A 19728-nucleotide genomic window follows, 5' to 3' on the forward strand; every position below is an offset into this window, starting at 1 on the left:
GCACATCGTCACTTATTCATACCTTGGACCCAGACCCCCAAAACTGTAAACCCAACACTATCACACCGACTTCGTTAGATATTACTTACTCAGAGCTCTCAGCACCAACTTTAGAAGAGATGACGACAGAACGGCTTTTAACTCTCCCCTCGCTCTTTCGAACTGCTGGAAAAGAAAATGTTCCATTCCATGGAAAATTTGAACATATGCAACTATGCGCCAATGGTGTAGTGGTATCATACAAGATTCCCATTCTTGTGACCTGGGTTCAATTCCCAGTTGGCGCAATTTGAGAAGGTAGTGTTTGCTTTTTTATCATTCCAATGATTAAGATTTTGCTGTTGTTTAATTGCGTTAGCGGCCTACAGTATGACCCCTGAGTGGCAGGTATCTTGAGGTGTGGTAGTGTGGCCTACAGTGTGTTAGGGATCTCCTCACGTCGTCACTATCGGAACACTTGACACGACACCATAATCCCACTCCGGAACGACAGGTCAGAGAAACCTCTGACCCAAGTTTAGGGGGCGACGGGATTTCCGTAATAAATGAATGAAAATTCAATATATTAAAACTAATTTTTAGCACATTATTATAAGGGCCTTGGAACATTTTTTTTTCAAAAAAAATATATAATAATTAACTGCAGTTCAAATGCTGTCAGCTGACTATCTTATGAATCCTGGTGGTATTAAAAGTCTGCGGTCTGGTATTGTGGCTGTGCGGTCTAAAGTAGAGAATAAAGTCTCTCTGGAGGCGTGGGTTTCAATCCCACAACTGTTATCTTGATGTTTACATTAACCCCCCCCCTCGGTCTTTTGAACTGAATTAACAGCAGTTGTTTCATTCTATGGACAAAGGACCATAAGCGACTGCGTGTGTCAATGACACAGTGGTTCTCATGGGTCATTCCCATTCTTGTGACCTGGGTTTAATTCCCAGTTGGTTCAACTTGAATCAAGAGGATAGCAGTTGTGTTTGTTTCATTCCAATGATTAAGATTTTGCTGTTGTCAAATTTCGTTAGCGGCCTACAGTATGACCCCTGAGCAGGTTTTGACATGCGGACTAGCACAGCCAATGTGGCTACAGGAAGACCCCTGAGTGCGGGTGTCTTGAGGTGTGGTAGTGTGGCCGAGCGGTCTAAGTCGCTGGATTTAGGCTCCAGTCTTTCTGGAGGCATGGGTTCGAATCCCATCACTGCCATAGGAAGATTTTTTCACCCCTGCCCCCTTTTGACCCAAGAAACAAGAGAACGAGGTGTGACTCTAGAGACGAAGGATGATCTGCCACTGCGTGTGTCTTGATACACCTATTCTAAGGAAGTCAGCTGAAGCATTTGAACTGCTGTAATTATAATACATCAAAATTCTAATTGCAGTAGCAGTGAATAGTATGGAACCTGTGGGTCTGGAAGTCTGCGCATTTGGGTTGTGATAGTGTGGCTGAGCAGTCTAATAATGTGTCTCTGAGAGGCGTGGGTTCGAATCCCACTGCTGCCATCTTGCTTTTTTTAACACCCACCTTGGACTTTTGAACTGCTGTAAAAGTGAATGTTCCGTTCCTTGGAATATTTACATGCATGCAATTCAGAGCCAATGGTGTAGTGGTATCATACAAGATTCCCATTCTTGTGACCTGGGTTCAATTCCCAGTTGGCGCAATTTGAGAAGGTAGTATTTGCTTTTTTTTCATTCCAATGATTAAGATTTTGCTGTTGTTAAATTGCGTTAGCGGCCTACAGTATGACCCCTGAGTGGCAGGTATCTTGAGGTGTGGTAGTGTGGCCTACAGTATGACCCCTGATGGCAGGTGTCTTAAGGTGTGGTAGGTAGTGGCCGAGCGGTCTAAGGCGCTGTTTTTAGGCTCGCAGTTTGGGTTGTTAAATTATATTCATCCACCGGGGTATCTTTCAAAAAAAAAGTTGGGGGCACGGGTGGATAAAAGGGTTAAATTGTCCTGCCCCCTTTTTCCCAAGAAACAAGAGAACGAGGTGTGACTCTAGAGACGAAGGATGATCTGCCACTGCGTGTGTCTTGATACACCTATTCTAAGGAAGTCAGCTGAAGCATTTGAACTGCTATTAATTATTTCATTTTTTCTTACAAATACATCAAGATGATAGTAGTTGTTGTTGTTGTTGTTGTTGTTGAATTGCACTAGCAGTGAATAGTATGGAACCTGGGGGTCTGGGGGTTTGAGCATTTGGGTTGTGATAGTGTGGCTGAGCAATCTAATAATGAATGAAGTCTCGAGAGGCGTGGGTTGAAATCTCTCTACTGCTATCTTGCTTTTAACTCTCCCCTCGCTCTTTCGAACTGCTGGAAAAGAAAATGTTCCATTCCATGGAAAATTTGAACATATGCAACTATGCGCCAATGGTGTAGTGGTATCATACAAGATTCCCATTCTTGTGACCTGGGTTCAATTCCCAGTTGGCGCAATTTGAGAAGGTAGTATTTGCTTTTTTATCATTCCAATGATTAAGATTTTGCTGTTGTTAAATTGCGTTAGCGGCCTACAGTATGACCCGTGGCAGGTATCTTGAGGTGTGGTAGTGTGGCCTACAGTATGACCTCTGAGTGGCAGGTGTCTTGAGGTGTGGTAGTGTGGCCGAGCGGTCTAAGGCGCTGGATTTAGGCTCCAGTCTCTCTGGAGGCATGGGTTCGAATCCCATCACTGCCATAGGAAGATTTTTTTTTCACCCCTGCCCCCTTTTTCCCAAGAAACAAGAGAACGAGGTGTGACTCTAGAGACGAAGGATGATCTGCCACTGCGTGTGTCTTGATACACCTATTCTAAGGAAGTCAGCTGAAGCATTTGAACTGCTATTAATTATTTCATTTTTTCTTACAAATACATCAAGATGATAGTAGTTGTTGTTGTTGTTGTTGTTGTTGTTGATTGCACTAGCAGTGAATAGTATGGAACCTGGGGGTCTGGGGGTTTGAGCATTTGGGTTGTGATAGTGTGGCTGAGCAATCTAATAATGAATGAAGTCTCGAGAGGCGTGGGTTGAAATCTCTCTACTGCTATCTTGCTTTTAACTCTCCCCTCGCTCTTTCGAACTGCTGGAAAAGAAAATGTTCCATTCCATGGAAAATTTGAACATATGCAACTATGCGCCAATGGTGTAGTGGTATCATACAAGATTCCCATTCTTGTGACCTGGGTTCAATTCCCAGTTGGCGCAATTTGAGAAGGTAGTATTTGCTTTTTTATCATTCCAATGATTAAGATTTTGCTGTTGTTAAATTGCGTTAGCGGCCTACAGTATGACCCCTGAGTGGCAGGTATCTTGAGGTGTGGTAGTGTGGCCTACAGTATGACCCCTGAGTGGCAGGTGTCTTGAGGTGTGGTAGTGTGGCCGAGCGGTCTAAGGCGCTGGATTTAGGCTCCAGTCTCTCTGGAGGCATGGGTTCGAATCCCATCACTGCCATAGGAAGTTTTTTTCACCCCTGCCCCCTTTTTCCCAAGAAACAAGAGAACGAGGTGTGACTCTAGAGACGAAGGATGATCTGCCACTGCGTGTGTCTTGATACACCTATTCTAAGGAAGTCAGCTGAAGCATTTGAACTGCTATTAATTATTTCATTTTTTCTTACAAATACATCAAGATGATAGTAGTTGTTGTTGTTGTTGTTGTTGTTGTTGAATGCACTAGCAGTGAATAGTATGGAACCTGGGGGTCTGGGGGTTTGAGCATTTGGGTTGTGATAGTGTGGCTGAGCAATCTAATAATGAATGAAGTCTCGAGAGGCGTGGGTTGAAATCTCTCTACTGCTATCTTGCTTTTAACTCTCCCCTCGCTCTTTCGAACTGCTGGAAAAGAAAATGTTCCATTCCATGGAAAATTTGAACATATGCAACTATGCGCCAATGGTGTAGTGGTATCATACAAGATTCCCATTCTTGTGACCTGGGTTCAATTCCCAGTTGGCGCAATTTGAGAAGGTAGTATTTGCTTTTTTATCATTCCAATGATTAAGATTTTGCTGTTGTTAAATTGCGTTAGCGGCCTACAGTATGACCCCTGAGTGGCAGGTATCTTGAGGTGTGGTAGTGTGGCCTACAGTATGACCCCTGAGTGGCAGGTGTCTTGAGGTGTGGTAGTGTGGCCGAGCGGTCTAAGGCGCTGGATTTAGGCTCCAGTCTCTCTGGAGGCATGGGTTCGAATCCCATCACTGCCATAGGAAGTTTTTTTCACCCCTGCCCCCTTTTTCCCAAGAAACAAGAGAACGAGGTGTGACTCTAGAGACGAAGGATGATCTGCCACTGCGTGTGTCTTGATACACCTATTCTAAGGAAGTCAGCTGAAGCATTTGAACTGCTATTAATTATTTCATTTTTTCTTACAAATACATCAAGATGATAGTAGTTGTTGTTGTTGTTGTTGTTGTTGTTGAATTGCACTAGCAGTGAATAGTATGGAACCTGGGGGTCTGGGGGTTTGAGCATTTGGGTTGTGATAGTGTGGCTGAGCAATCTAATAATGAATGAAGTCTCGAGAGGCGTGGGTTGAAATCTCTCTACTGCTATCTTGCTTTTAACTCTCCCCTCGCTCTTTCGAACTGCTGGAAAAGAAAATGTTCCATTCCATGGAAAATTTGAACATATGCAACTATGCGCCAATGGTGTAGTGGTATCATACAAGATTCCCATTCTTGTGACCTGGGTTCAATTCCCAGTTGGCGCAATTTGAGAAGGTAGTATTTGCTTTTTTATCATTCCAATGATTAAGATTTTGCTGTTGTTAAATTGCGTTAGCGGCCTACAGTATGACCCCTGAGTGGCAGGTATCTTGAGGTGTGGTAGTGTGGCCTACAGTATGACCCCTGAGTGGCAGGTGTCTTGAGGTGTGGTAGTGTGGCCGAGCGGTCTAAGGCGCTGGATTTAGGCTCCAGTCTCTCTGGAGGCATGGGTTCGAATCCCATCACTGCCATAGGAAGTTTTTTTCACCCCTGCCCCCTTTTTCCCAAGAAACAAGAGAACGAGGTGTGACTCTAGAGACGAAGGATGATCTGCCACTGCGTGTGTCTTGATACACCTATTCTAAGGAAGTCAGCTGAAGCATTTGAACTGCTATTAATTATTTCATTTTTTCTTACAAATACATCAAGATGATAGTAGTTGTTGTTGTTGTTGTTGTTGTTGTTGAATTGCACTAGCAGTGAATAGTATGGAACCTGGGGGTCTGGGGGTTTGAGCATTTGGGTTGTGATAGTGTGGCTGAGCAATCTAATAATGAATGAAGTCTCGAGAGGCGTGGGTTGAAATCTCTCTACTGCTATCTTGCTTTTAACTCTCCCCTCGCTCTTTCGAACTGCTGGAAAAGAAAATGTTCCATTCCATGGAAAATTTGAACATATGCAACTATGCGCCAATGGTGTAGTGGTATCATACAAGATTCCCATTCTTGTGACCTGGGTTCAATTCCCAGTTGGCGCAATTTGAGAAGGTAGTATTTGCTTTTTTATCATTCCAATGATTAAGATTTTGCTGTTGTTAAATTGCGTTAGCGGCCTACAGTATGACCCCTGAGTGGCAGGTATCTTGAGGTGTGGTAGTGTGGCCTACAGTATGACCCCTGAGTGGCAGGTGTCTTGAGGTGTGGTAGTGTGGCCGAGCGGTCTAAGGCGCTGGATTTAGGCTCCAGTCTCTCTGGAGGCATGGGTTCGAATCCCATCACTGCCATAGGAAGTTTTTTTCACCCCTGCCCCCTTTTTCCCAAGAAACAAGAGAACGAGGTGTGACTCTAGAGACGAAGGATGATCTGCCACTGCGTGTGTCTTGATACACCTATTCTAAGGAAGTCAGCTGAAGCATTTGAACTGCTATTAATTATTTCATTTTTTCTTACAAATACATCAAGATGATAGTAGTTGTTGTTGTTGTTGTTGTTGTTGTTGTTGATTGCACTAGCAGTGAATAGTATGGAACCTGGGGGTCTGGGGGTTTGAGCATTTGGGTTGTGATAGTGTGGCTGAGCAATCTAATAATGAATGAAGTCTCGAGAGGCGTGGGTTGAAATCTCTCTACTGCTATCTTGCTTTTAACTCTCCCCTCGCTCTTTCGAACTGCTGGAAAAGAAAATGTTCCATTCCATGGAAAATTTGAACATATGCAACTATGCGCCAATGGTGTAGTGGTATCATACAAGATTCCCATTCTTGTGACCTGGGTTCAATTCCCAGTTGGCGCAATTTGAGAAGGTAGTATTTGCTTTTTTATCATTCCAATGATTAAGATTTTGCTGTTGTTAAATTGCGTTAGCGGCCTACAGTATGACCCCTGAGTGGCAGGTATCTTGAGGTGTGGTAGTGTGGCCTACAGTATGACCCCTGAGTGGTAGGTGTCTTGAGGTGTGGTAGTGTGGCCGAGAGGTCTAAGGCGCTGGATTTAGGCTCCAGTTTCTCTGGAGGCATGGGTTCAAATTCCATCACTGCCATAGGAAGTTTTTTTCACCCCTGCCCCCTTTTTCCCAAGAAACAAGAGAACGAGGTGTGACTCTAGAGACGAAGGATGATCTGCCACTGCGTGTGTCTTGATACACCTATTCTAAGGAAGTCAGCTGAAGCATTTGAACTGCTATTAATTATTTCATTTTTTCTTACAAATACATCAAGATGATAGTAGTTGTTGTTGTTGTTGTTGTTGTTGTTGAATTGCACTAGCAGTGAATAGTATGGAACCTGGGGGTCTGGGGGTTTGAGCATTTGGGTTGTGATAGTGTGGCTGAGCAATCTAATAATGAATGAAGTCTCGAGAGGCGTGGGTTGAAATCTCTCTACTGCTATCTTGCTTTTAACTCTCCCCTCGCTCTTTCGAACTGCTGGAAAAGAAAATGTTCCATTCCATGGAAAATTTGAACATATGCAACTATGCGCCAATGGTGTAGTGGTATCATACAAGATTCCCATTCTTGTGACCTGGGTTCAATTCCCAGTTGGCGCAATTTGAGAAGGTAGTATTTGCTTTTTTATCATTCCAATGATTAAGATTTTGCTGTTGTTAAATTGCGTTAGCGGCCTACAGTATGACCCCTGAGTGGCAGGTATCTTGAGGTGTGGTAGTGTGGCCTACAGTATGACCCCTGAGTGGCAGGTGTCTTGAGGTGTGGTAGTGTGGCCGAGCGGTCTAAGGCGCTGGATTTAGGCTCCAGTCTCTCTGGAGGCATGGGTTCGAATCCCATCACTGCCATAGGAAGTTTTTTTCACCCCTGCCCCCTTTTTCCCAAGAAACAAGAGAACGAGGTGTGACTCTAGAGACGAAGGATGATCTGCCACTGCGTGTGTCTTGATACACCTATTCTAAGGAAGTCAGCTGAAGCATTTGAACTGCTATTAATTATTTCATTTTTTCTTACAAATACATCAAGATGATAGTAGTTGTTGTTGTTGTTGTTGTTGTTGTTGTTGAATTGCACTAGCAGTGAATAGTATGGAACCTGGGGGTCTGGGGGTTTGAGCATTTGGGTTGTGATAGTGTGGCTGAGCAATCTAATAATGAATGAAGTCTCGAGAGGCGTGGGTTGAAATCTCTCTACTGCTATCTTGCTTTTAACTCTCCCCTCGCTCTTTCGAACTGCTGGAAAAGAAAATGTTCCATTCCATGGAAAATTTGAACATATGCAACTATGCGCCAATGGTGTAGTGGTATCATACAAGATTCCCATTCTTGTGACCTGGGTTCAATTCCCAGTTGGCGCAATTTGAGAAGGTAGTATTTGCTTTTTTATCATTCCAATGATTAAGATTTTGCTGTTGTTAAATTGCGTTAGCGGCCTACAGTATGACCCCTGAGTGGCAGGTATCTTGAGGTGTGGTAGTGTGGCCTACAGTATGACCCCTGAGTGGCAGGTATCTTGAGGTGTGGTAGTGTGGCCGAGCGGTCTAAGGCGCTGGATTTAGGCTCCAGTCTCTCTGGAGGCATGGGTTCGAATCCCATCACTGCCATAGGAAGTTTTTTTCACCCCTGCCCCCTTTTTCCCAAGAAACAAGAGAACGAGGTGTGACTCTAGAGACGAAGGATGATCTGCCACTGCGTGTGTCTTGATACACCTATTCTAAGGAAGTCAGCTGAAGCATTTGAACTGCTATTAATTATTTCATTTTTTTTTACAAATACATCAAGATGATAGTAGTTGTTGTTGTTGTTGTTGTTGTTGTTGTTGTTGAATTGCACTAGCAGTGAATAGTATGGAACCTGGGGGTCTGGGGGTTTGAGCATTTGGGTTGTGATAGTGTGGCTGAGCAATCTAATAATGAATGAAGTCTCGAGAGGCGTGGGTTGAAATCTCTCTACTGCTATCTTGCTTTTAACTCTCCCCTCGCTCTTTCGAACTGCTGGAAAAGAAAATGTTCCATTCCATGGAAAATTTGAACATATGCAACTATGCGCCAATGGTGTAGTGGTATCATACAAGATTCCCATTCTTGTGACCTGGGTTCAATTCCCAGTTGGCGCAATTTGAGAAGGTAGTATTTGCTTTTTTATCATTCCAATGATTAAGATTTTGCTGTTGTTAAATTGCGTTAGCGGCCTACAGTATGACCCCTGAGTGGCAGGTATCTTGAGGTGTGGTAGTGTGGCCTACAGTATGACCCCTGAGTGGCAGGTATCTTGAGGTGTGGTAGTGTGGCCGAGCGGTCTAAGGCGCTGGATTTAGGCTCCAGTCTCTCTGGAGGCATGGGTTCGAATCCCATCACTGCCATAGGAAGTTTTTTTCACCCCTGCCCCCTTTTTCCCAAGAAACCCCTCCAGTCCAGGGCAGGCTTGAGAGACTGTGGAAGGAGTGATCTGCCCACTGCTCTGTGTCTTGATACACCTATGGAAGTCAGCTGAAGCATTTGAACTGCTACGCAGGATTGTCATTAATTGATGAGTCTATTCGTGTTTCCACCCCTTTCTCTTCTCTCTTCTCTTGCACTCCCTCTCCTAGTATCTCTCCTCTCTCTGGGGGTTCTCTCTCTTTCTTCTCTCTCTCTCACTCTCTCTCTAATAGCTGAATTAAGTCCTCCAAGTTTCTCCTCTCATAAAAAGCATGCTGCTGTGTTTCCTTTCAGGCAGCTAGTGTAGGAAACTGTCAGACTGCAATAAGAAAGTTTACAAACGAGAGGAGGCCATTCGGCCCATCTTGCTCGTTTGGTTGTTAGTAGCTTATTGATCCCAAAATCTCATCAAGCAGCTTCTTTGAAGGATCCCAGGGTGTCAGCTTCAACAACATTACTGGGGAGTTGATTCCAGACCCTCACAATTCTCTGTGTAAAAAAGTGCCTCCTATTTTCTGTTCTGAATGCCCCTTTGTCTAATCTCCATTTGTGACCCCTGGTCCTTGTTTCTTTTTTCAGGTCTGAAAAAGTCCCCTGCGTCGACACCTGTCAATACCTTTTAGAATTTTGATGCTTGAGATTAGGTCGCCACGTAGTCTTCTTTGTTCAAGACTGAACAGATTCAATTCTTTTAGCCTGTCTGCATATGACATGCCTTTTAAGCCCGGAATAATTCTGGTCGCTCTTCTTTGCACTCTTTCTAGAGCAGCAATATCTTTTTTATAGCGAGGTGACCAGAACTGAACACAATATTCAAGATGAGGTCTTACAAGTGCATTGTACAGTTTTAACATTACTTCCCTTGATTTAAATTCAACACTTTTCACAATGTATCCGAGTATCTTGTTAGCCTTTTTTATAGCTTCCCCACATTGCCTAGATGAAGACATTTCTGAGTCAACAAAAACTCCTAGGTCTTTTTCATAGATTCCTTCTCCAATTTCAATATCTCCCATATGATATTTATAATGTACATTTTTATTTCCTGCGTTTATACCTTACACTTTCCTCTATTAAATGTCATTTGCCATGTGTCTAGATCATTTTGAATGACCTTGCACTGCAACTGTTTTGCCACTCCTTTACTGTTGTGCTTTGTCTGCAGTATGATTTTATCATGTACATTGTATTTGCGCATGCAGTCACTTCACTCTCTATTAAATGTCATTTGCCATGTGTCTGCCCATTTCTGAATCTTGTCTAGATCATTTTGAATGACCCTGTGCTGCTGCACCAGTGTTTACCACTCCTCCTACTTTTGTGTCGTCTAATCAAATTTTTAACAAGTTTGCTTACTATACCAGAATCTAAATCATTAATGTAGATTAGGCCATAGCAGAGGACCTATATACTGATCCCTGTGGTACACCGCTGCATTACCACACTCCATTCTGAGGTTTTTTCCTCTAATCAGTATGATAATAGTTGCGGTTGTTGTTGTTGTTGTCGTTGAATTGCACAAATTGTGACTCTCTAGAGACAAAGGACCAAATGCCACTGCATGTTCTTGATACACCAATTCTAAGGACGTCAGCTGAAGCATTTGAACTGCTGTTAATTATTCTATATTTTTTTTACAAATACAAGATGATAATAGTAGTTGTTGTTGTTGTTGTTGTTGAATTGCACAAATTGTGACTCTCTAGAGACAAAGGACCAAATGCCACTGCATGTCTTGATACACCAAGTCTAAGGAAGTCAGCTGAAGCATTTGAACTGCTGTTATTATATTTTTTTATGAATACATCATTTGTTGTTGAATTGCAGTAGCAGTGTACAGTATGGAACCTGTGGGTCTGGAAGTCTGCTAATTTGTGTTGTGGTAGTGTGGCCGAGCGGTCTAAGGCGCTGGATTAAGGCTCCAGTCTCTCTGGAGGCGTGGGTTCGAATCCCACTGCTGCCATCTTGCTTTTTTTAACACCCACCTTGGACTTTTGAACTGCTGTAAAAGTAAATGTTCCGTTCCTTGGAATATTTACATGCATGCATGTCAGAGCCAATGGTGTAGTGGTATCATACAAGATTCCCATTCTTGTGACCTGGGTACATTTCCCATTTGTCACAACATGCAAAGGTAGTGTTTGTTTTTTTCATTCCAATCATTATGTTAAGATTTTACATCAATAATTTGTTGTTAAATTGTGTAAGCAGCCTATAGTATGACACCTGGAGGTCTAGCAGTCTGCGGTCTGGTAGTGTGGCTGTGCGGTCTAACGTGCCGGATATAAGTTTCAGTCTATCTGGAGGTGTGGGTTTCAATCCCACCACTGCTATCTGGAGTTTACATCACCCCTGCCCCCCTTTTCACAAGAAGCAAGAGGACTTGTGACTCTCTAGAGACAAAGGACCAAATGCCATCTTGCTTTTTTTAACACCCACCTTGGACTTTTGAACTGCTGTAAAAGTAAATGTTCCGTTCCTTGGAATATTTACATGCATGCATGTCAGAGCCAATGGTGTAGTGGTATCATACAAGATTCCCATTCTTGTGACCTGGGTACATTTCCCATTTGTCACAACATGCAAAGGTAGTGTTTGTTTTTTTCATTCCAATCATTATGTTAAGATTTTACATCAATAATTTGTTGTTAAATTGTGTAAGCAGCCTATAGTATGACACCTGGAGGTCTAGCAGTCTGCGGTCTGGTAGTGTGGCTGTGCGGTCTAAAGTGCCGGATATAAGTTTCAGTCTCTCTGGAGGTGTGGGTTTCAATCCCACCACTGCTATCTGGAGTTTACATCACCTCTGCCCCCCTTTTCACAAGAAGCAAGAGGACTTGTGACTCTCTAGAGACAAAGGACCAAATGCCACTGCATGTTTTAATACACCAATTCTAAGGACGTCAGCTGAAGCATTTGAACTGCTGTTAATTATTCTATTTTTTTTTACAAATGAATCAAGATGATAGTTGTTGTTGTTGTTGTTGTTGTTGTTGTTGTTGTTGTTGTTGAATTGCACAAATTGTGATTCTCTAGAGACAAAGGACCAAATGCCACTGCATGTGTCTTGATACACCAATTCTATGGGTCAGCTGAAGCATTTGAACTGCTGTTAATTAGTATATATTTTTTTACAAATACATTGATGATAATAGTTGTTGTTGTTGCTGTTGTTGAATTGCACAAATTGTGACTCTCTAGAGACAAAGGACCAAATGCCACTGCATGTCTTGATACACCAAGTCTAAGGAAGTCAGCTGAAGCATTTGAACTGCTGTTATATTTTTTTATGAATACATCATTTGTTGAATTGCAGTAGCAGTGTATAGTATGGAACCTGTGGGTCTGGAAGTCTGCTAATTTGTGTTGTGGTAGTGTGGCCGAGCGGTCTAAGGCGCTGGATTAAGGCTCCAGTCTCTCTGGAGGCGTGGGTTCGAATCCCACCGCTGCCATCTTGCTTTTTTTAACACCCACCTTGGACTTTTGAACTGCTGTAAAAGTAAATGTTCCGTTCCTTGGAATATTTACATGCATGCATGTCAGAGCCAATGGTGTAGTGGTATCATACAAGATTCCCATTCTTGTGACCTGGGTACATTTCCCATTTGTCACAACATGCAAAGGTAGTGTTTGTTTTTTTCATTCCAATCATTATGTTAAGATTTTACATCAATAATTTGTTGTTAAATTGTGTAAGCAGCCTATAGTATGACACCTGGAGGTCTAGCAGTCTGCGGTCTGGTAGTGTGGCTGTGCGGTCTAAAGTGCCGGATATAAGTTTCAGTCTCTCTGGAGGTGTGGGTTTCAATCCCACCACTGCTATCTGGAGTTTACATCACCTCTGCCCCCCTTTTCACAAGAAGCAAGAGGACTTGTGACTCTCTAGAGACAAAGGACCAAATGCCACTGCATGTTTTAATACACCAATTCTAAGGACGTCAGCTGAAGCATTTGAACTGCTGTTAATTATTCTAATTTTTTTTACAAATGAATCAAGATGATAATAGTTGTTGTTGTTGTTGTTGTTGTTGTTGTTGTTGAATTGCACAAATTGTGATTCTCTAGAGACAAAGGACCAAATGCCACTGCATGTGTCTTGATACACCAATTCTATGGGTCAGCTGAAGCATTTGAACTGCTGTTAATTATTATATATTTTTTTTACAAATACATTGATGATAATACTGTTGTTGAATTGCACAAATTGTGACTCTCTAGAGACAAAGGACCAAATGCCACTGCATGTCTTGATACACCAATTCTAAGGAAGTCAGCTGAAGCATTTGAACTGCTGTTATATTTTTTTATGAATACATCATTTGTTGAATTGCAGTAGCAGTGTATAGTATGGAACCTGTGGGTCTGGAAGTCTGCTAATTTGTGTTGTGGTAGTGTGGCCGAGCGGTCTAAGGCGCTGGATTAAGGCTCCAGTCTCTCTGGAGGCGTGGGTTCGAATCCCACCGCTGCCATCTTGCTTTTTTTAACACCCACCTTGGACTTTTGAACTGCTGTAAAAGTAAATGTTCCGTTCCTTGGAATATTTACATGCATGCATGTCAGAGCCAATGGTGTAGTGGTATCATACAAGATTCCCATTCTTGTGACCTGGGTACATTTCCCATTTGTCACAACATGCAAAGGTAGTGTTTGTTTTTTTCATTCCAATCATTATGTTAAGATTTTACATCAATAATTTGTTGTTAAATTGTGTAAGCAGCCTATAGTATGACACCTGGAGGTCTAGCAGTCTGCGGTCTGGTAGTGTGGCTGTGCGGTCTAAAGTGCCGGATATAAGTTTCAGTCTCTCTGGAGGTGTGGGTTTCAATCCCACCACTGCTATCTGGAGTTTACATCACCTCTGCCCCCCTTTTCACAAGAAGCAAGAGGACTTGTGACTCTCTAGAGACAAAGGACCAAATGCCACTGCATGTTTCAATACACCAATTCTAAGGACGTCAGCTGAAGCATTTGAACTGCTGTTAATTATTCTATTTTTTTTTACAAATGAATCAAGATGATAATAGTTGTTGTTGTTGTTGTTGTTGTTGTTGTTGTTGTTGAATTGCACAAATTGTGATTCTCTAGAGACAAAGGACCAAATGCCACTGCATGTGTCTTGACACACCAATTCTATGGGTCAGCTGAAGCATTTGAACTGCTGTTAATTATTATATATTTTTTTTACAAATACATTGATGATAATAGTTGTTGTTGTTGCTGTTGTTGAATTGCACAAATTGTGACTCTCTAGAGACAAAGGACCAAATGCCACTGCATGTCTTGATACACCAAGTCTAAGGAAGTCAGCTGAAGCATTTGAACTGCTGTTATATTTTTTTATGAATACATCATTTGTTGAATTGCAGTAGCAGTGTATAGTATGGAACCTGTGGGTCTGGAAGTCTGCTAATTTGTGTTGTGGTAGTGTGGCCGAGCGGTCTAAGGCGCTGGATTAAGGCTCCAGTCTCTCTGGAGGCGTGGGTTCGAATCCCACCGCTGCCATCTTGCTTTTTTTAACACCCACCTTGGACTTTTGAACTGCTGTAAAAGTAAATGTTCCGTTCCTTGGAATATTTACATGCATGCATGTCAGAGCCAATGGTGTAGTGGTATCATACAAGATTCCCATTCTTGTGACCTGGGTACATTTCCCATTTGTCACAACATGCAAAGGTAGTGTTTGTTTTTTTCATTCCAATCATTATGTTAAGATTTTACATCAATAATTTGTTGTTAAATTGTGTAAGCAGCCTATAGTATGACACCTGGAGGTCTAGCAGTCTGCGGTCTGGTAGTGTGGCTGTGCGGTCTAAAGTGCCGGATATAAGTTTCAGTCTCTCTGGAGGTGTGGGTTTCAATCCCACCACTGCTATCTGGAGTTTACATCACCTCTGCCCCCCTTTTCACAAGAAGCAAGAGGACTTGTGACTCTCTAGAGACAAAGGACCAAATGCCACTGCATGTTTCAATACACCAATTCTAAGGACGTCAGCTGAAGCATTTGAACTGCTGTTAATTAATTTTTTTTTGAATTGATAATTGTTGTTGTTGTTGTTTTGTTTTACAAATTGTGATTCTCTAGAGACAAAGGACCAAATGCCACTGCATGTGTCTTGATAATTCTATGGGTCAGCTGAAGTTGTTGTTGTATATATTTTTTTTACAAATACATTGATGATGTTGTTGTTGTTGTTGAATTGCACAAATTGTGATTCTCTAGAGACAAAGGACCAAATGCCACTGCATGTCTTGATACACCAATTCTAAGGAAGTCAGCTGAAGCATTTGAACTGCTGTTAATTATGCCACTGCATGTCTTGATATATCAGCTTTTTTTTTTTACAGTGTTGAATACAGTGTATAGTATGGAACCTGTGGGTCTGGAAGTCTGCTAATTTGTGTTGTGGTAGTGTGGCCGAGCGGTCTAAGGCGCTGGATTAAGGCTCCAGTCTCTCTGGAGGCGTGGGTTCGAATCCCACCGCTGCCATCTTGCTTTTTTTAACACCCACCTTGGACTTTTGAACTGCTGTAAAAGTAAATGTTCCGTTCCTTGGAATATTTACATGCATGCATGTCAGAGCCAATGGTGTAGTGGTATCATACAAGATTCCCATTCTTGTGACCTGGGTACATTTCCCATTTGTCACAACATGCAAAGGTAGTGTTTGTTTTTTTCATTCCAATCATTATGTTAAGATTTTACATCAATAATTTGTTGTTAAATTGTGTAAGCAGCCTATAGTATGACACCTGGAGGTCTAGCAGTCTGCGGTCTGGTAGTGTGGCTGTGCGGTCTAAAGTGCCGGATATAAGTTTCAGTCTCTCTGGAGGTGTGGGTTTCAATCCCACCACTGCTATCTGGAGTTTACATCACCTCTGCCCCCCTTTTCACAAGAAGCAAGAGGACTTGTGACTCTCTAGAGACAAAGGACCAAATGCCACTGCATGTTTCAATACACCAATTCTAAGGACGTCAGCTGAAGCATTTGAACTGCTGTTAATTATTCTAATTTTTTTTACAAATGAATCAAGATGATAATAGTTGTTGTTGTTGTTTGTTGTTGTTGTTGTTGTTGTTGAATTGCACAAATTGTGATTCTCTAGAGACAAAGGACCAAATGCCACTGCATGTGTCTTGATACACCAATTCTATGGGTCAGCTGAAGCATTTGAACTGCTGTTAATTATTATATATTTTTTTTACAAATACATTGATGATAATAGTTGTTGTTGTTGCTGTTGTTGAATTGCACAAATTGTGACTCTCTAGAGACAAAGGACCAAATGCCACTGCATGTCTTGATACACCAATTCTAAGGAAGTCAGCTGAAGCATTTGAACTGCTGTTATATTTTTTTATGAATACATCATTTGTTGAATTGCAGTAGCAGTGTATAGTATGGAACCTGTGGGTCTGGAAGTCTGCTAATTTGTGTTGTGGTAGTGTGGCCGAGCGGTCTAAGGCGCTGGATTAAGGCTCCAGTCTCTCTGGAGGCGTGGGTTCGAATCCCACCGCTGCCATCTTGCTTTTTTTAACACCCACCTTGGACTTTTGAACTGCTGTAAAAGTAAATGTTCCGTTCCTTGGAATATTTACATGCATGCATGTCAGAGCCAATGGTGTAGTGGTATCATACAAGATTCCCATTCTTGTGACCTGGGTACATTTCCCATTTGTCACAACATGCAAAGATAGTGTTTGTTTTTTTCATTCCAATCATTATGTTAAGATTTTACATCAATAATTTGTTGTTAAATTGTGTAAGCAGCCTATAGTATGACACCTGGAGGTCTAGCAGTCTGCGGTCTGGTAGTGTGGCTGTGCGGTCTAAAGTGCCGGATGTAAGTTTCAGTCTCCCTGGAGGTGTGGGTTTCAATCCCACCACTGCTATCTGGAGTTTACATCACCTCTGCCCCCCTTTTCACAAGAAGCAAGAGGACTTGTGACTCTCTAGAGACAAAGGACCAAATGCCACTGCATGTTTTAATACACCAATTCTAAGGACGTCAGCTGAAGCATTTGAACTGCTGTTAATTATTCTAATTTTTTTTACAAATGAATCAAGATGATAATAGTTGTTGTTGCTGTTGTTGAATTGCACAAATTGTGACTCTCTAGAGACAAAGGACCAAATGCCACTGCATGTCTTGATACACCAAGTCTAAGGAAGTCAGCTGAAGCATTTGAACTGCTGTTATATTTTTTTATTGATACACCAATTCTAAGGAAGTCAGCTGAAGCATTTGAACTGCTGTTATATTTTTTTAATACATCATTTGTTGAATTGCAGTAGCTGTGTTTAGTATGAAACCTGTGGGTCTGGAAGTCTGCTAATTTGTGTTGTGGTAGTGTGGCCGAGCGGTCTAAGGCGCTGGATTAAGGCTCCAGTCTCTCTGGAGGCGTGGGTTCGAATCCCACCGCTGCCATCTTGCTTTTTTTAACACCCACCTTGGACTTTTGAACTGCTGTAAAAGTAAATGTTCCGTTCCTTGGAATATTTACATGCATGCATGTCAGAGCCAATGGTGTAGTGGTATCATACAAGATTCCCATTCTTGTGACCTGGGTACATTTCCCATTTGTCACAACATGCAAAGATAGTGTTTGTTTTTTTCATTCCAATCATTATGTTAAGATTTTACATCAATAATTTGTTGTTAAATTGTGTAAGCAGCCTATAGTATGACACCTGGAGGTCTAGCAGTCTGCGGTCTGGTAGTGTGGCTGTGCGGTCTAAAGTGCCGGATATAAGTTTCAGTCTCTCTGGAGGTGTGGGTTTCAATCCCACCACTGCTATCTGGAGTTTACATCACCTCTGCCCCCCTTTTCACAAGAAGCAAGAGGACTTGTGACTCTCTAGAGACAAAGGACCAAATGCCACTGCATGTTTTAATACACCAATTCTAAGGACGTCAGCTGAAGCATTTGAACTGCTGTTAATTATTCTAATTTTTTTTACAAATGAATCAAGATGATAATAGTTGTTGTTGTTGTTGTTGTTGTTGTTGTTGTTGTTGTTGTTGAATTGCACAAATTGTGATTCTCTAGAGACAAAGGACCAAATGCCACTGCATGTGTCTTGACACACCAATTCTATGGGTCAGCTGAAGCATTTGAACTGCTGTTAATTATTATATATTTTTTTTACAAATACATTGATGATAATAGTTGTTGTTGTTGCTGTTGTTGAATTGCACAAATTGTGACTCTCTAGAGACAAAGGACCAAATGCCACTGCATGTCTTGATACACCAAGTCTAAGGAAGTCAGCTGAAGATTTGAACTGCTGTTATATTTTTTTATGAATACATCATTTGTTGAATTGCAGTAGCAGTGTATAGTATGGAACCTGTGGGTCTGGAAGTCTGCTAATTTGTGTTGTGGTAGTGTGGCCGAGCGGTCTAAGGCGCTGGATTAAGGCTCCAGTCTCTCTGGAGGCGTGGGTTCGAATCCCACCGCTGCCATCTTGCTTTTTTTAACACCCACCTTGGACTTTTGAACTGCTGTAAAAGTAAATGTTCCGTTCCTTGGAATATTTACATGCATGCATGTCAGAGCCAATGGTGTAGTGGTATCATACAAGATTCCCATTCTTGTGACCTGGGTACATTTCCCATTTGTCACAACATGCAAAGGTAGTGTTTGTTTTTTTCATTCCAATCATTATGTTAAGATTTTACATCAATAATTTGTTGTTAAATTGTGTAAGCAGCCTATAGTATGACACCTGGAGGTCTAGCAGTCTGCGGTCTGGTAGTGTGGCTGTGCGGTCTAAAGTGCCGGATATAAGTTTCAGTCTCTCTGGAGGTGTGGGTTTCAATCCCACCACTGCTATCTGGAGTTTACATCACCTCTGCCCCCCTTTTCACAAGAAGCAAGAGGACTTGTGACTCTCTAGAGACAAAGGACCAAATGCCACTGCATGTTTTAATACACCAATTCTAAGGACGTCAGCTGAAGCATTTGAACTGCTGTTAATTATTCTAATTTTTTTTACAAATGAATCAAGATGATAATAGTTGTTGTTGTTGTTGTTGTTGTTGTTGTTGTTGTTGTTGTTGTTGTTGTTGAATTGCACAAATTGTGATTCTCTAGAGACAAAGGACCAAATGCCACTGCATGTGTCTTGATACACCAATTCTATGGGTCAGCTGAAGCATTTGAACTGCTGTTAATTATTATATATTTTTTTTACAAATACATTGATGATAATAGTTGTTGTTGTTGCTGTTGTTGAATTGCACAAATTGTGACTCTCTAGAGACAAAGGACCAAATGCCACTGCATGTCTTGATACACCAAGTCTAAGGAAGTCAGCTGAAGCATTTGAACTGCTGTTATATTTTTTTATGAATACATCATTTGTTGAATTGCAGTAGCAGTGTATAGTATGGAACCTGTGGGTCTGGAAGTCTGCTAATTTGTGTTGTGGTAGTGTGGCCGAGCGGTCTAAGGCGCTGGATTAAGGCTCCAGTCTCTCTGGAGGCGTGGGTTCGAATCCCACCGCTGCCATCTTGCTTTTTTTAACACCCACCTTGGACTTTTGAACTGCTGTAAAAGTAAATGTTCCGTTCCTTGGAATATTTACATGCATGCATGTCAGAGCCAATGGTGTAGTGGTATCATACAAGATTCCCATTCTTGTGACCTGGGTACATTTCCCATTTGTCACAACATGCAAAGGTAGTGTTTGTTTTTTTCATTCCAATCATTATGTTAAGATTTTACATCAATAATTTGTTGTTAAATTGTGTAAGCAGCCTATAGTATGACACCTGGAGGTCTAGCAGTCTGCGGTCTGGTAGTGTGGCTGTGCGGTCTAAAGTGCCGGATATAAGTTTCAGTCTCTCTGGAGGTGTGGGTTTCAATCCCACCACTGCTATCTGGAGTTTACATCACCTCTGCCCCCCTTTTCACAAGAAGCAAGAGGACTTGTGACTCTCTAGAGACAAAGGACCAA

General features: G+C 42.0%; 30 non-coding genes across 30 annotated transcripts; all 30 read left to right on the plus strand.

Annotated features, from left to right (window-relative positions):
- Positions 1–216: 216 nt before the first annotated feature.
- trnag-ccc lies at positions 217–287 on the plus strand. The gene has a single exon. It is a non-coding gene; the product is annotated as a tRNA-Gly (tRNA).
- An 833-nt stretch (positions 288–1120) lies between these two features.
- trnal-uag lies at positions 1121–1202 on the plus strand. Its single transcript has one exon. It is a non-coding gene; the product is annotated as a tRNA-Leu (tRNA).
- Positions 1203–1588: 386 nt separating this feature from the next.
- On the plus strand, positions 1589–1659 carry trnag-ccc. The gene has a single exon. It is a non-coding gene; the product is annotated as a tRNA-Gly (tRNA).
- Positions 1660–2368: 709 nt separating this feature from the next.
- trnag-ccc lies at positions 2369–2439 on the plus strand. Its single transcript has one exon. It is a non-coding gene; the product is annotated as a tRNA-Gly (tRNA).
- A 160-nt stretch (positions 2440–2599) lies between these two features.
- Positions 2600–2681, plus strand: trnal-uag. Its single transcript has one exon. It is a non-coding gene; the product is annotated as a tRNA-Leu (tRNA).
- A 437-nt stretch (positions 2682–3118) lies between these two features.
- trnag-ccc lies at positions 3119–3189 on the plus strand. Its single transcript has one exon. It is a non-coding gene; the product is annotated as a tRNA-Gly (tRNA).
- A 164-nt stretch (positions 3190–3353) lies between these two features.
- Positions 3354–3435, plus strand: trnal-uag. The gene has a single exon. It is a non-coding gene; the product is annotated as a tRNA-Leu (tRNA).
- A 434-nt stretch (positions 3436–3869) lies between these two features.
- trnag-ccc lies at positions 3870–3940 on the plus strand. The gene has a single exon. It is a non-coding gene; the product is annotated as a tRNA-Gly (tRNA).
- A 164-nt stretch (positions 3941–4104) lies between these two features.
- On the plus strand, positions 4105–4186 carry trnal-uag. The gene has a single exon. It is a non-coding gene; the product is annotated as a tRNA-Leu (tRNA).
- Positions 4187–4621: 435 nt separating this feature from the next.
- trnag-ccc lies at positions 4622–4692 on the plus strand. Its single transcript has one exon. It is a non-coding gene; the product is annotated as a tRNA-Gly (tRNA).
- Positions 4693–4856: 164 nt separating this feature from the next.
- On the plus strand, positions 4857–4938 carry trnal-uag. Its single transcript has one exon. It is a non-coding gene; the product is annotated as a tRNA-Leu (tRNA).
- Positions 4939–5373: 435 nt separating this feature from the next.
- On the plus strand, positions 5374–5444 carry trnag-ccc. Its single transcript has one exon. It is a non-coding gene; the product is annotated as a tRNA-Gly (tRNA).
- A 164-nt stretch (positions 5445–5608) lies between these two features.
- On the plus strand, positions 5609–5690 carry trnal-uag. Its single transcript has one exon. It is a non-coding gene; the product is annotated as a tRNA-Leu (tRNA).
- A 437-nt stretch (positions 5691–6127) lies between these two features.
- On the plus strand, positions 6128–6198 carry trnag-ccc. The gene has a single exon. It is a non-coding gene; the product is annotated as a tRNA-Gly (tRNA).
- Positions 6199–6362: 164 nt separating this feature from the next.
- On the plus strand, positions 6363–6444 carry trnal-uag. The gene has a single exon. It is a non-coding gene; the product is annotated as a tRNA-Leu (tRNA).
- Positions 6445–6879: 435 nt separating this feature from the next.
- On the plus strand, positions 6880–6950 carry trnag-ccc. The gene has a single exon. It is a non-coding gene; the product is annotated as a tRNA-Gly (tRNA).
- A 164-nt stretch (positions 6951–7114) lies between these two features.
- On the plus strand, positions 7115–7196 carry trnal-uag. Its single transcript has one exon. It is a non-coding gene; the product is annotated as a tRNA-Leu (tRNA).
- A 438-nt stretch (positions 7197–7634) lies between these two features.
- On the plus strand, positions 7635–7705 carry trnag-ccc. The gene has a single exon. It is a non-coding gene; the product is annotated as a tRNA-Gly (tRNA).
- Positions 7706–7869: 164 nt separating this feature from the next.
- On the plus strand, positions 7870–7951 carry trnal-uag. Its single transcript has one exon. It is a non-coding gene; the product is annotated as a tRNA-Leu (tRNA).
- Positions 7952–8392: 441 nt separating this feature from the next.
- trnag-ccc lies at positions 8393–8463 on the plus strand. Its single transcript has one exon. It is a non-coding gene; the product is annotated as a tRNA-Gly (tRNA).
- A 164-nt stretch (positions 8464–8627) lies between these two features.
- trnal-uag lies at positions 8628–8709 on the plus strand. Its single transcript has one exon. It is a non-coding gene; the product is annotated as a tRNA-Leu (tRNA).
- A 1939-nt stretch (positions 8710–10648) lies between these two features.
- trnal-aag lies at positions 10649–10730 on the plus strand. Its single transcript has one exon. It is a non-coding gene; the product is annotated as a tRNA-Leu (tRNA).
- A 1407-nt stretch (positions 10731–12137) lies between these two features.
- trnal-aag lies at positions 12138–12219 on the plus strand. The gene has a single exon. It is a non-coding gene; the product is annotated as a tRNA-Leu (tRNA).
- Positions 12220–13154: 935 nt separating this feature from the next.
- Positions 13155–13236, plus strand: trnal-aag. The gene has a single exon. It is a non-coding gene; the product is annotated as a tRNA-Leu (tRNA).
- A 951-nt stretch (positions 13237–14187) lies between these two features.
- Positions 14188–14269, plus strand: trnal-aag. The gene has a single exon. It is a non-coding gene; the product is annotated as a tRNA-Leu (tRNA).
- Positions 14270–15172: 903 nt separating this feature from the next.
- On the plus strand, positions 15173–15254 carry trnal-aag. Its single transcript has one exon. It is a non-coding gene; the product is annotated as a tRNA-Leu (tRNA).
- Positions 15255–16206: 952 nt separating this feature from the next.
- Positions 16207–16288, plus strand: trnal-aag. Its single transcript has one exon. It is a non-coding gene; the product is annotated as a tRNA-Leu (tRNA).
- An 824-nt stretch (positions 16289–17112) lies between these two features.
- On the plus strand, positions 17113–17194 carry trnal-aag. The gene has a single exon. It is a non-coding gene; the product is annotated as a tRNA-Leu (tRNA).
- A 956-nt stretch (positions 17195–18150) lies between these two features.
- On the plus strand, positions 18151–18232 carry trnal-aag. The gene has a single exon. It is a non-coding gene; the product is annotated as a tRNA-Leu (tRNA).
- A 966-nt stretch (positions 18233–19198) lies between these two features.
- On the plus strand, positions 19199–19280 carry trnal-aag. Its single transcript has one exon. It is a non-coding gene; the product is annotated as a tRNA-Leu (tRNA).
- Positions 19281–19728: the final 448 nt, after the last annotated feature.

This window comes from Polyodon spathula, chromosome 44 (genome assembly GCF_017654505.1).
Source record: "Polyodon spathula isolate WHYD16114869_AA chromosome 44, ASM1765450v1, whole genome shotgun sequence".
Lineage (NCBI taxonomy): Eukaryota > Metazoa > Chordata > Actinopteri > Acipenseriformes > Polyodontidae > Polyodon > Polyodon spathula.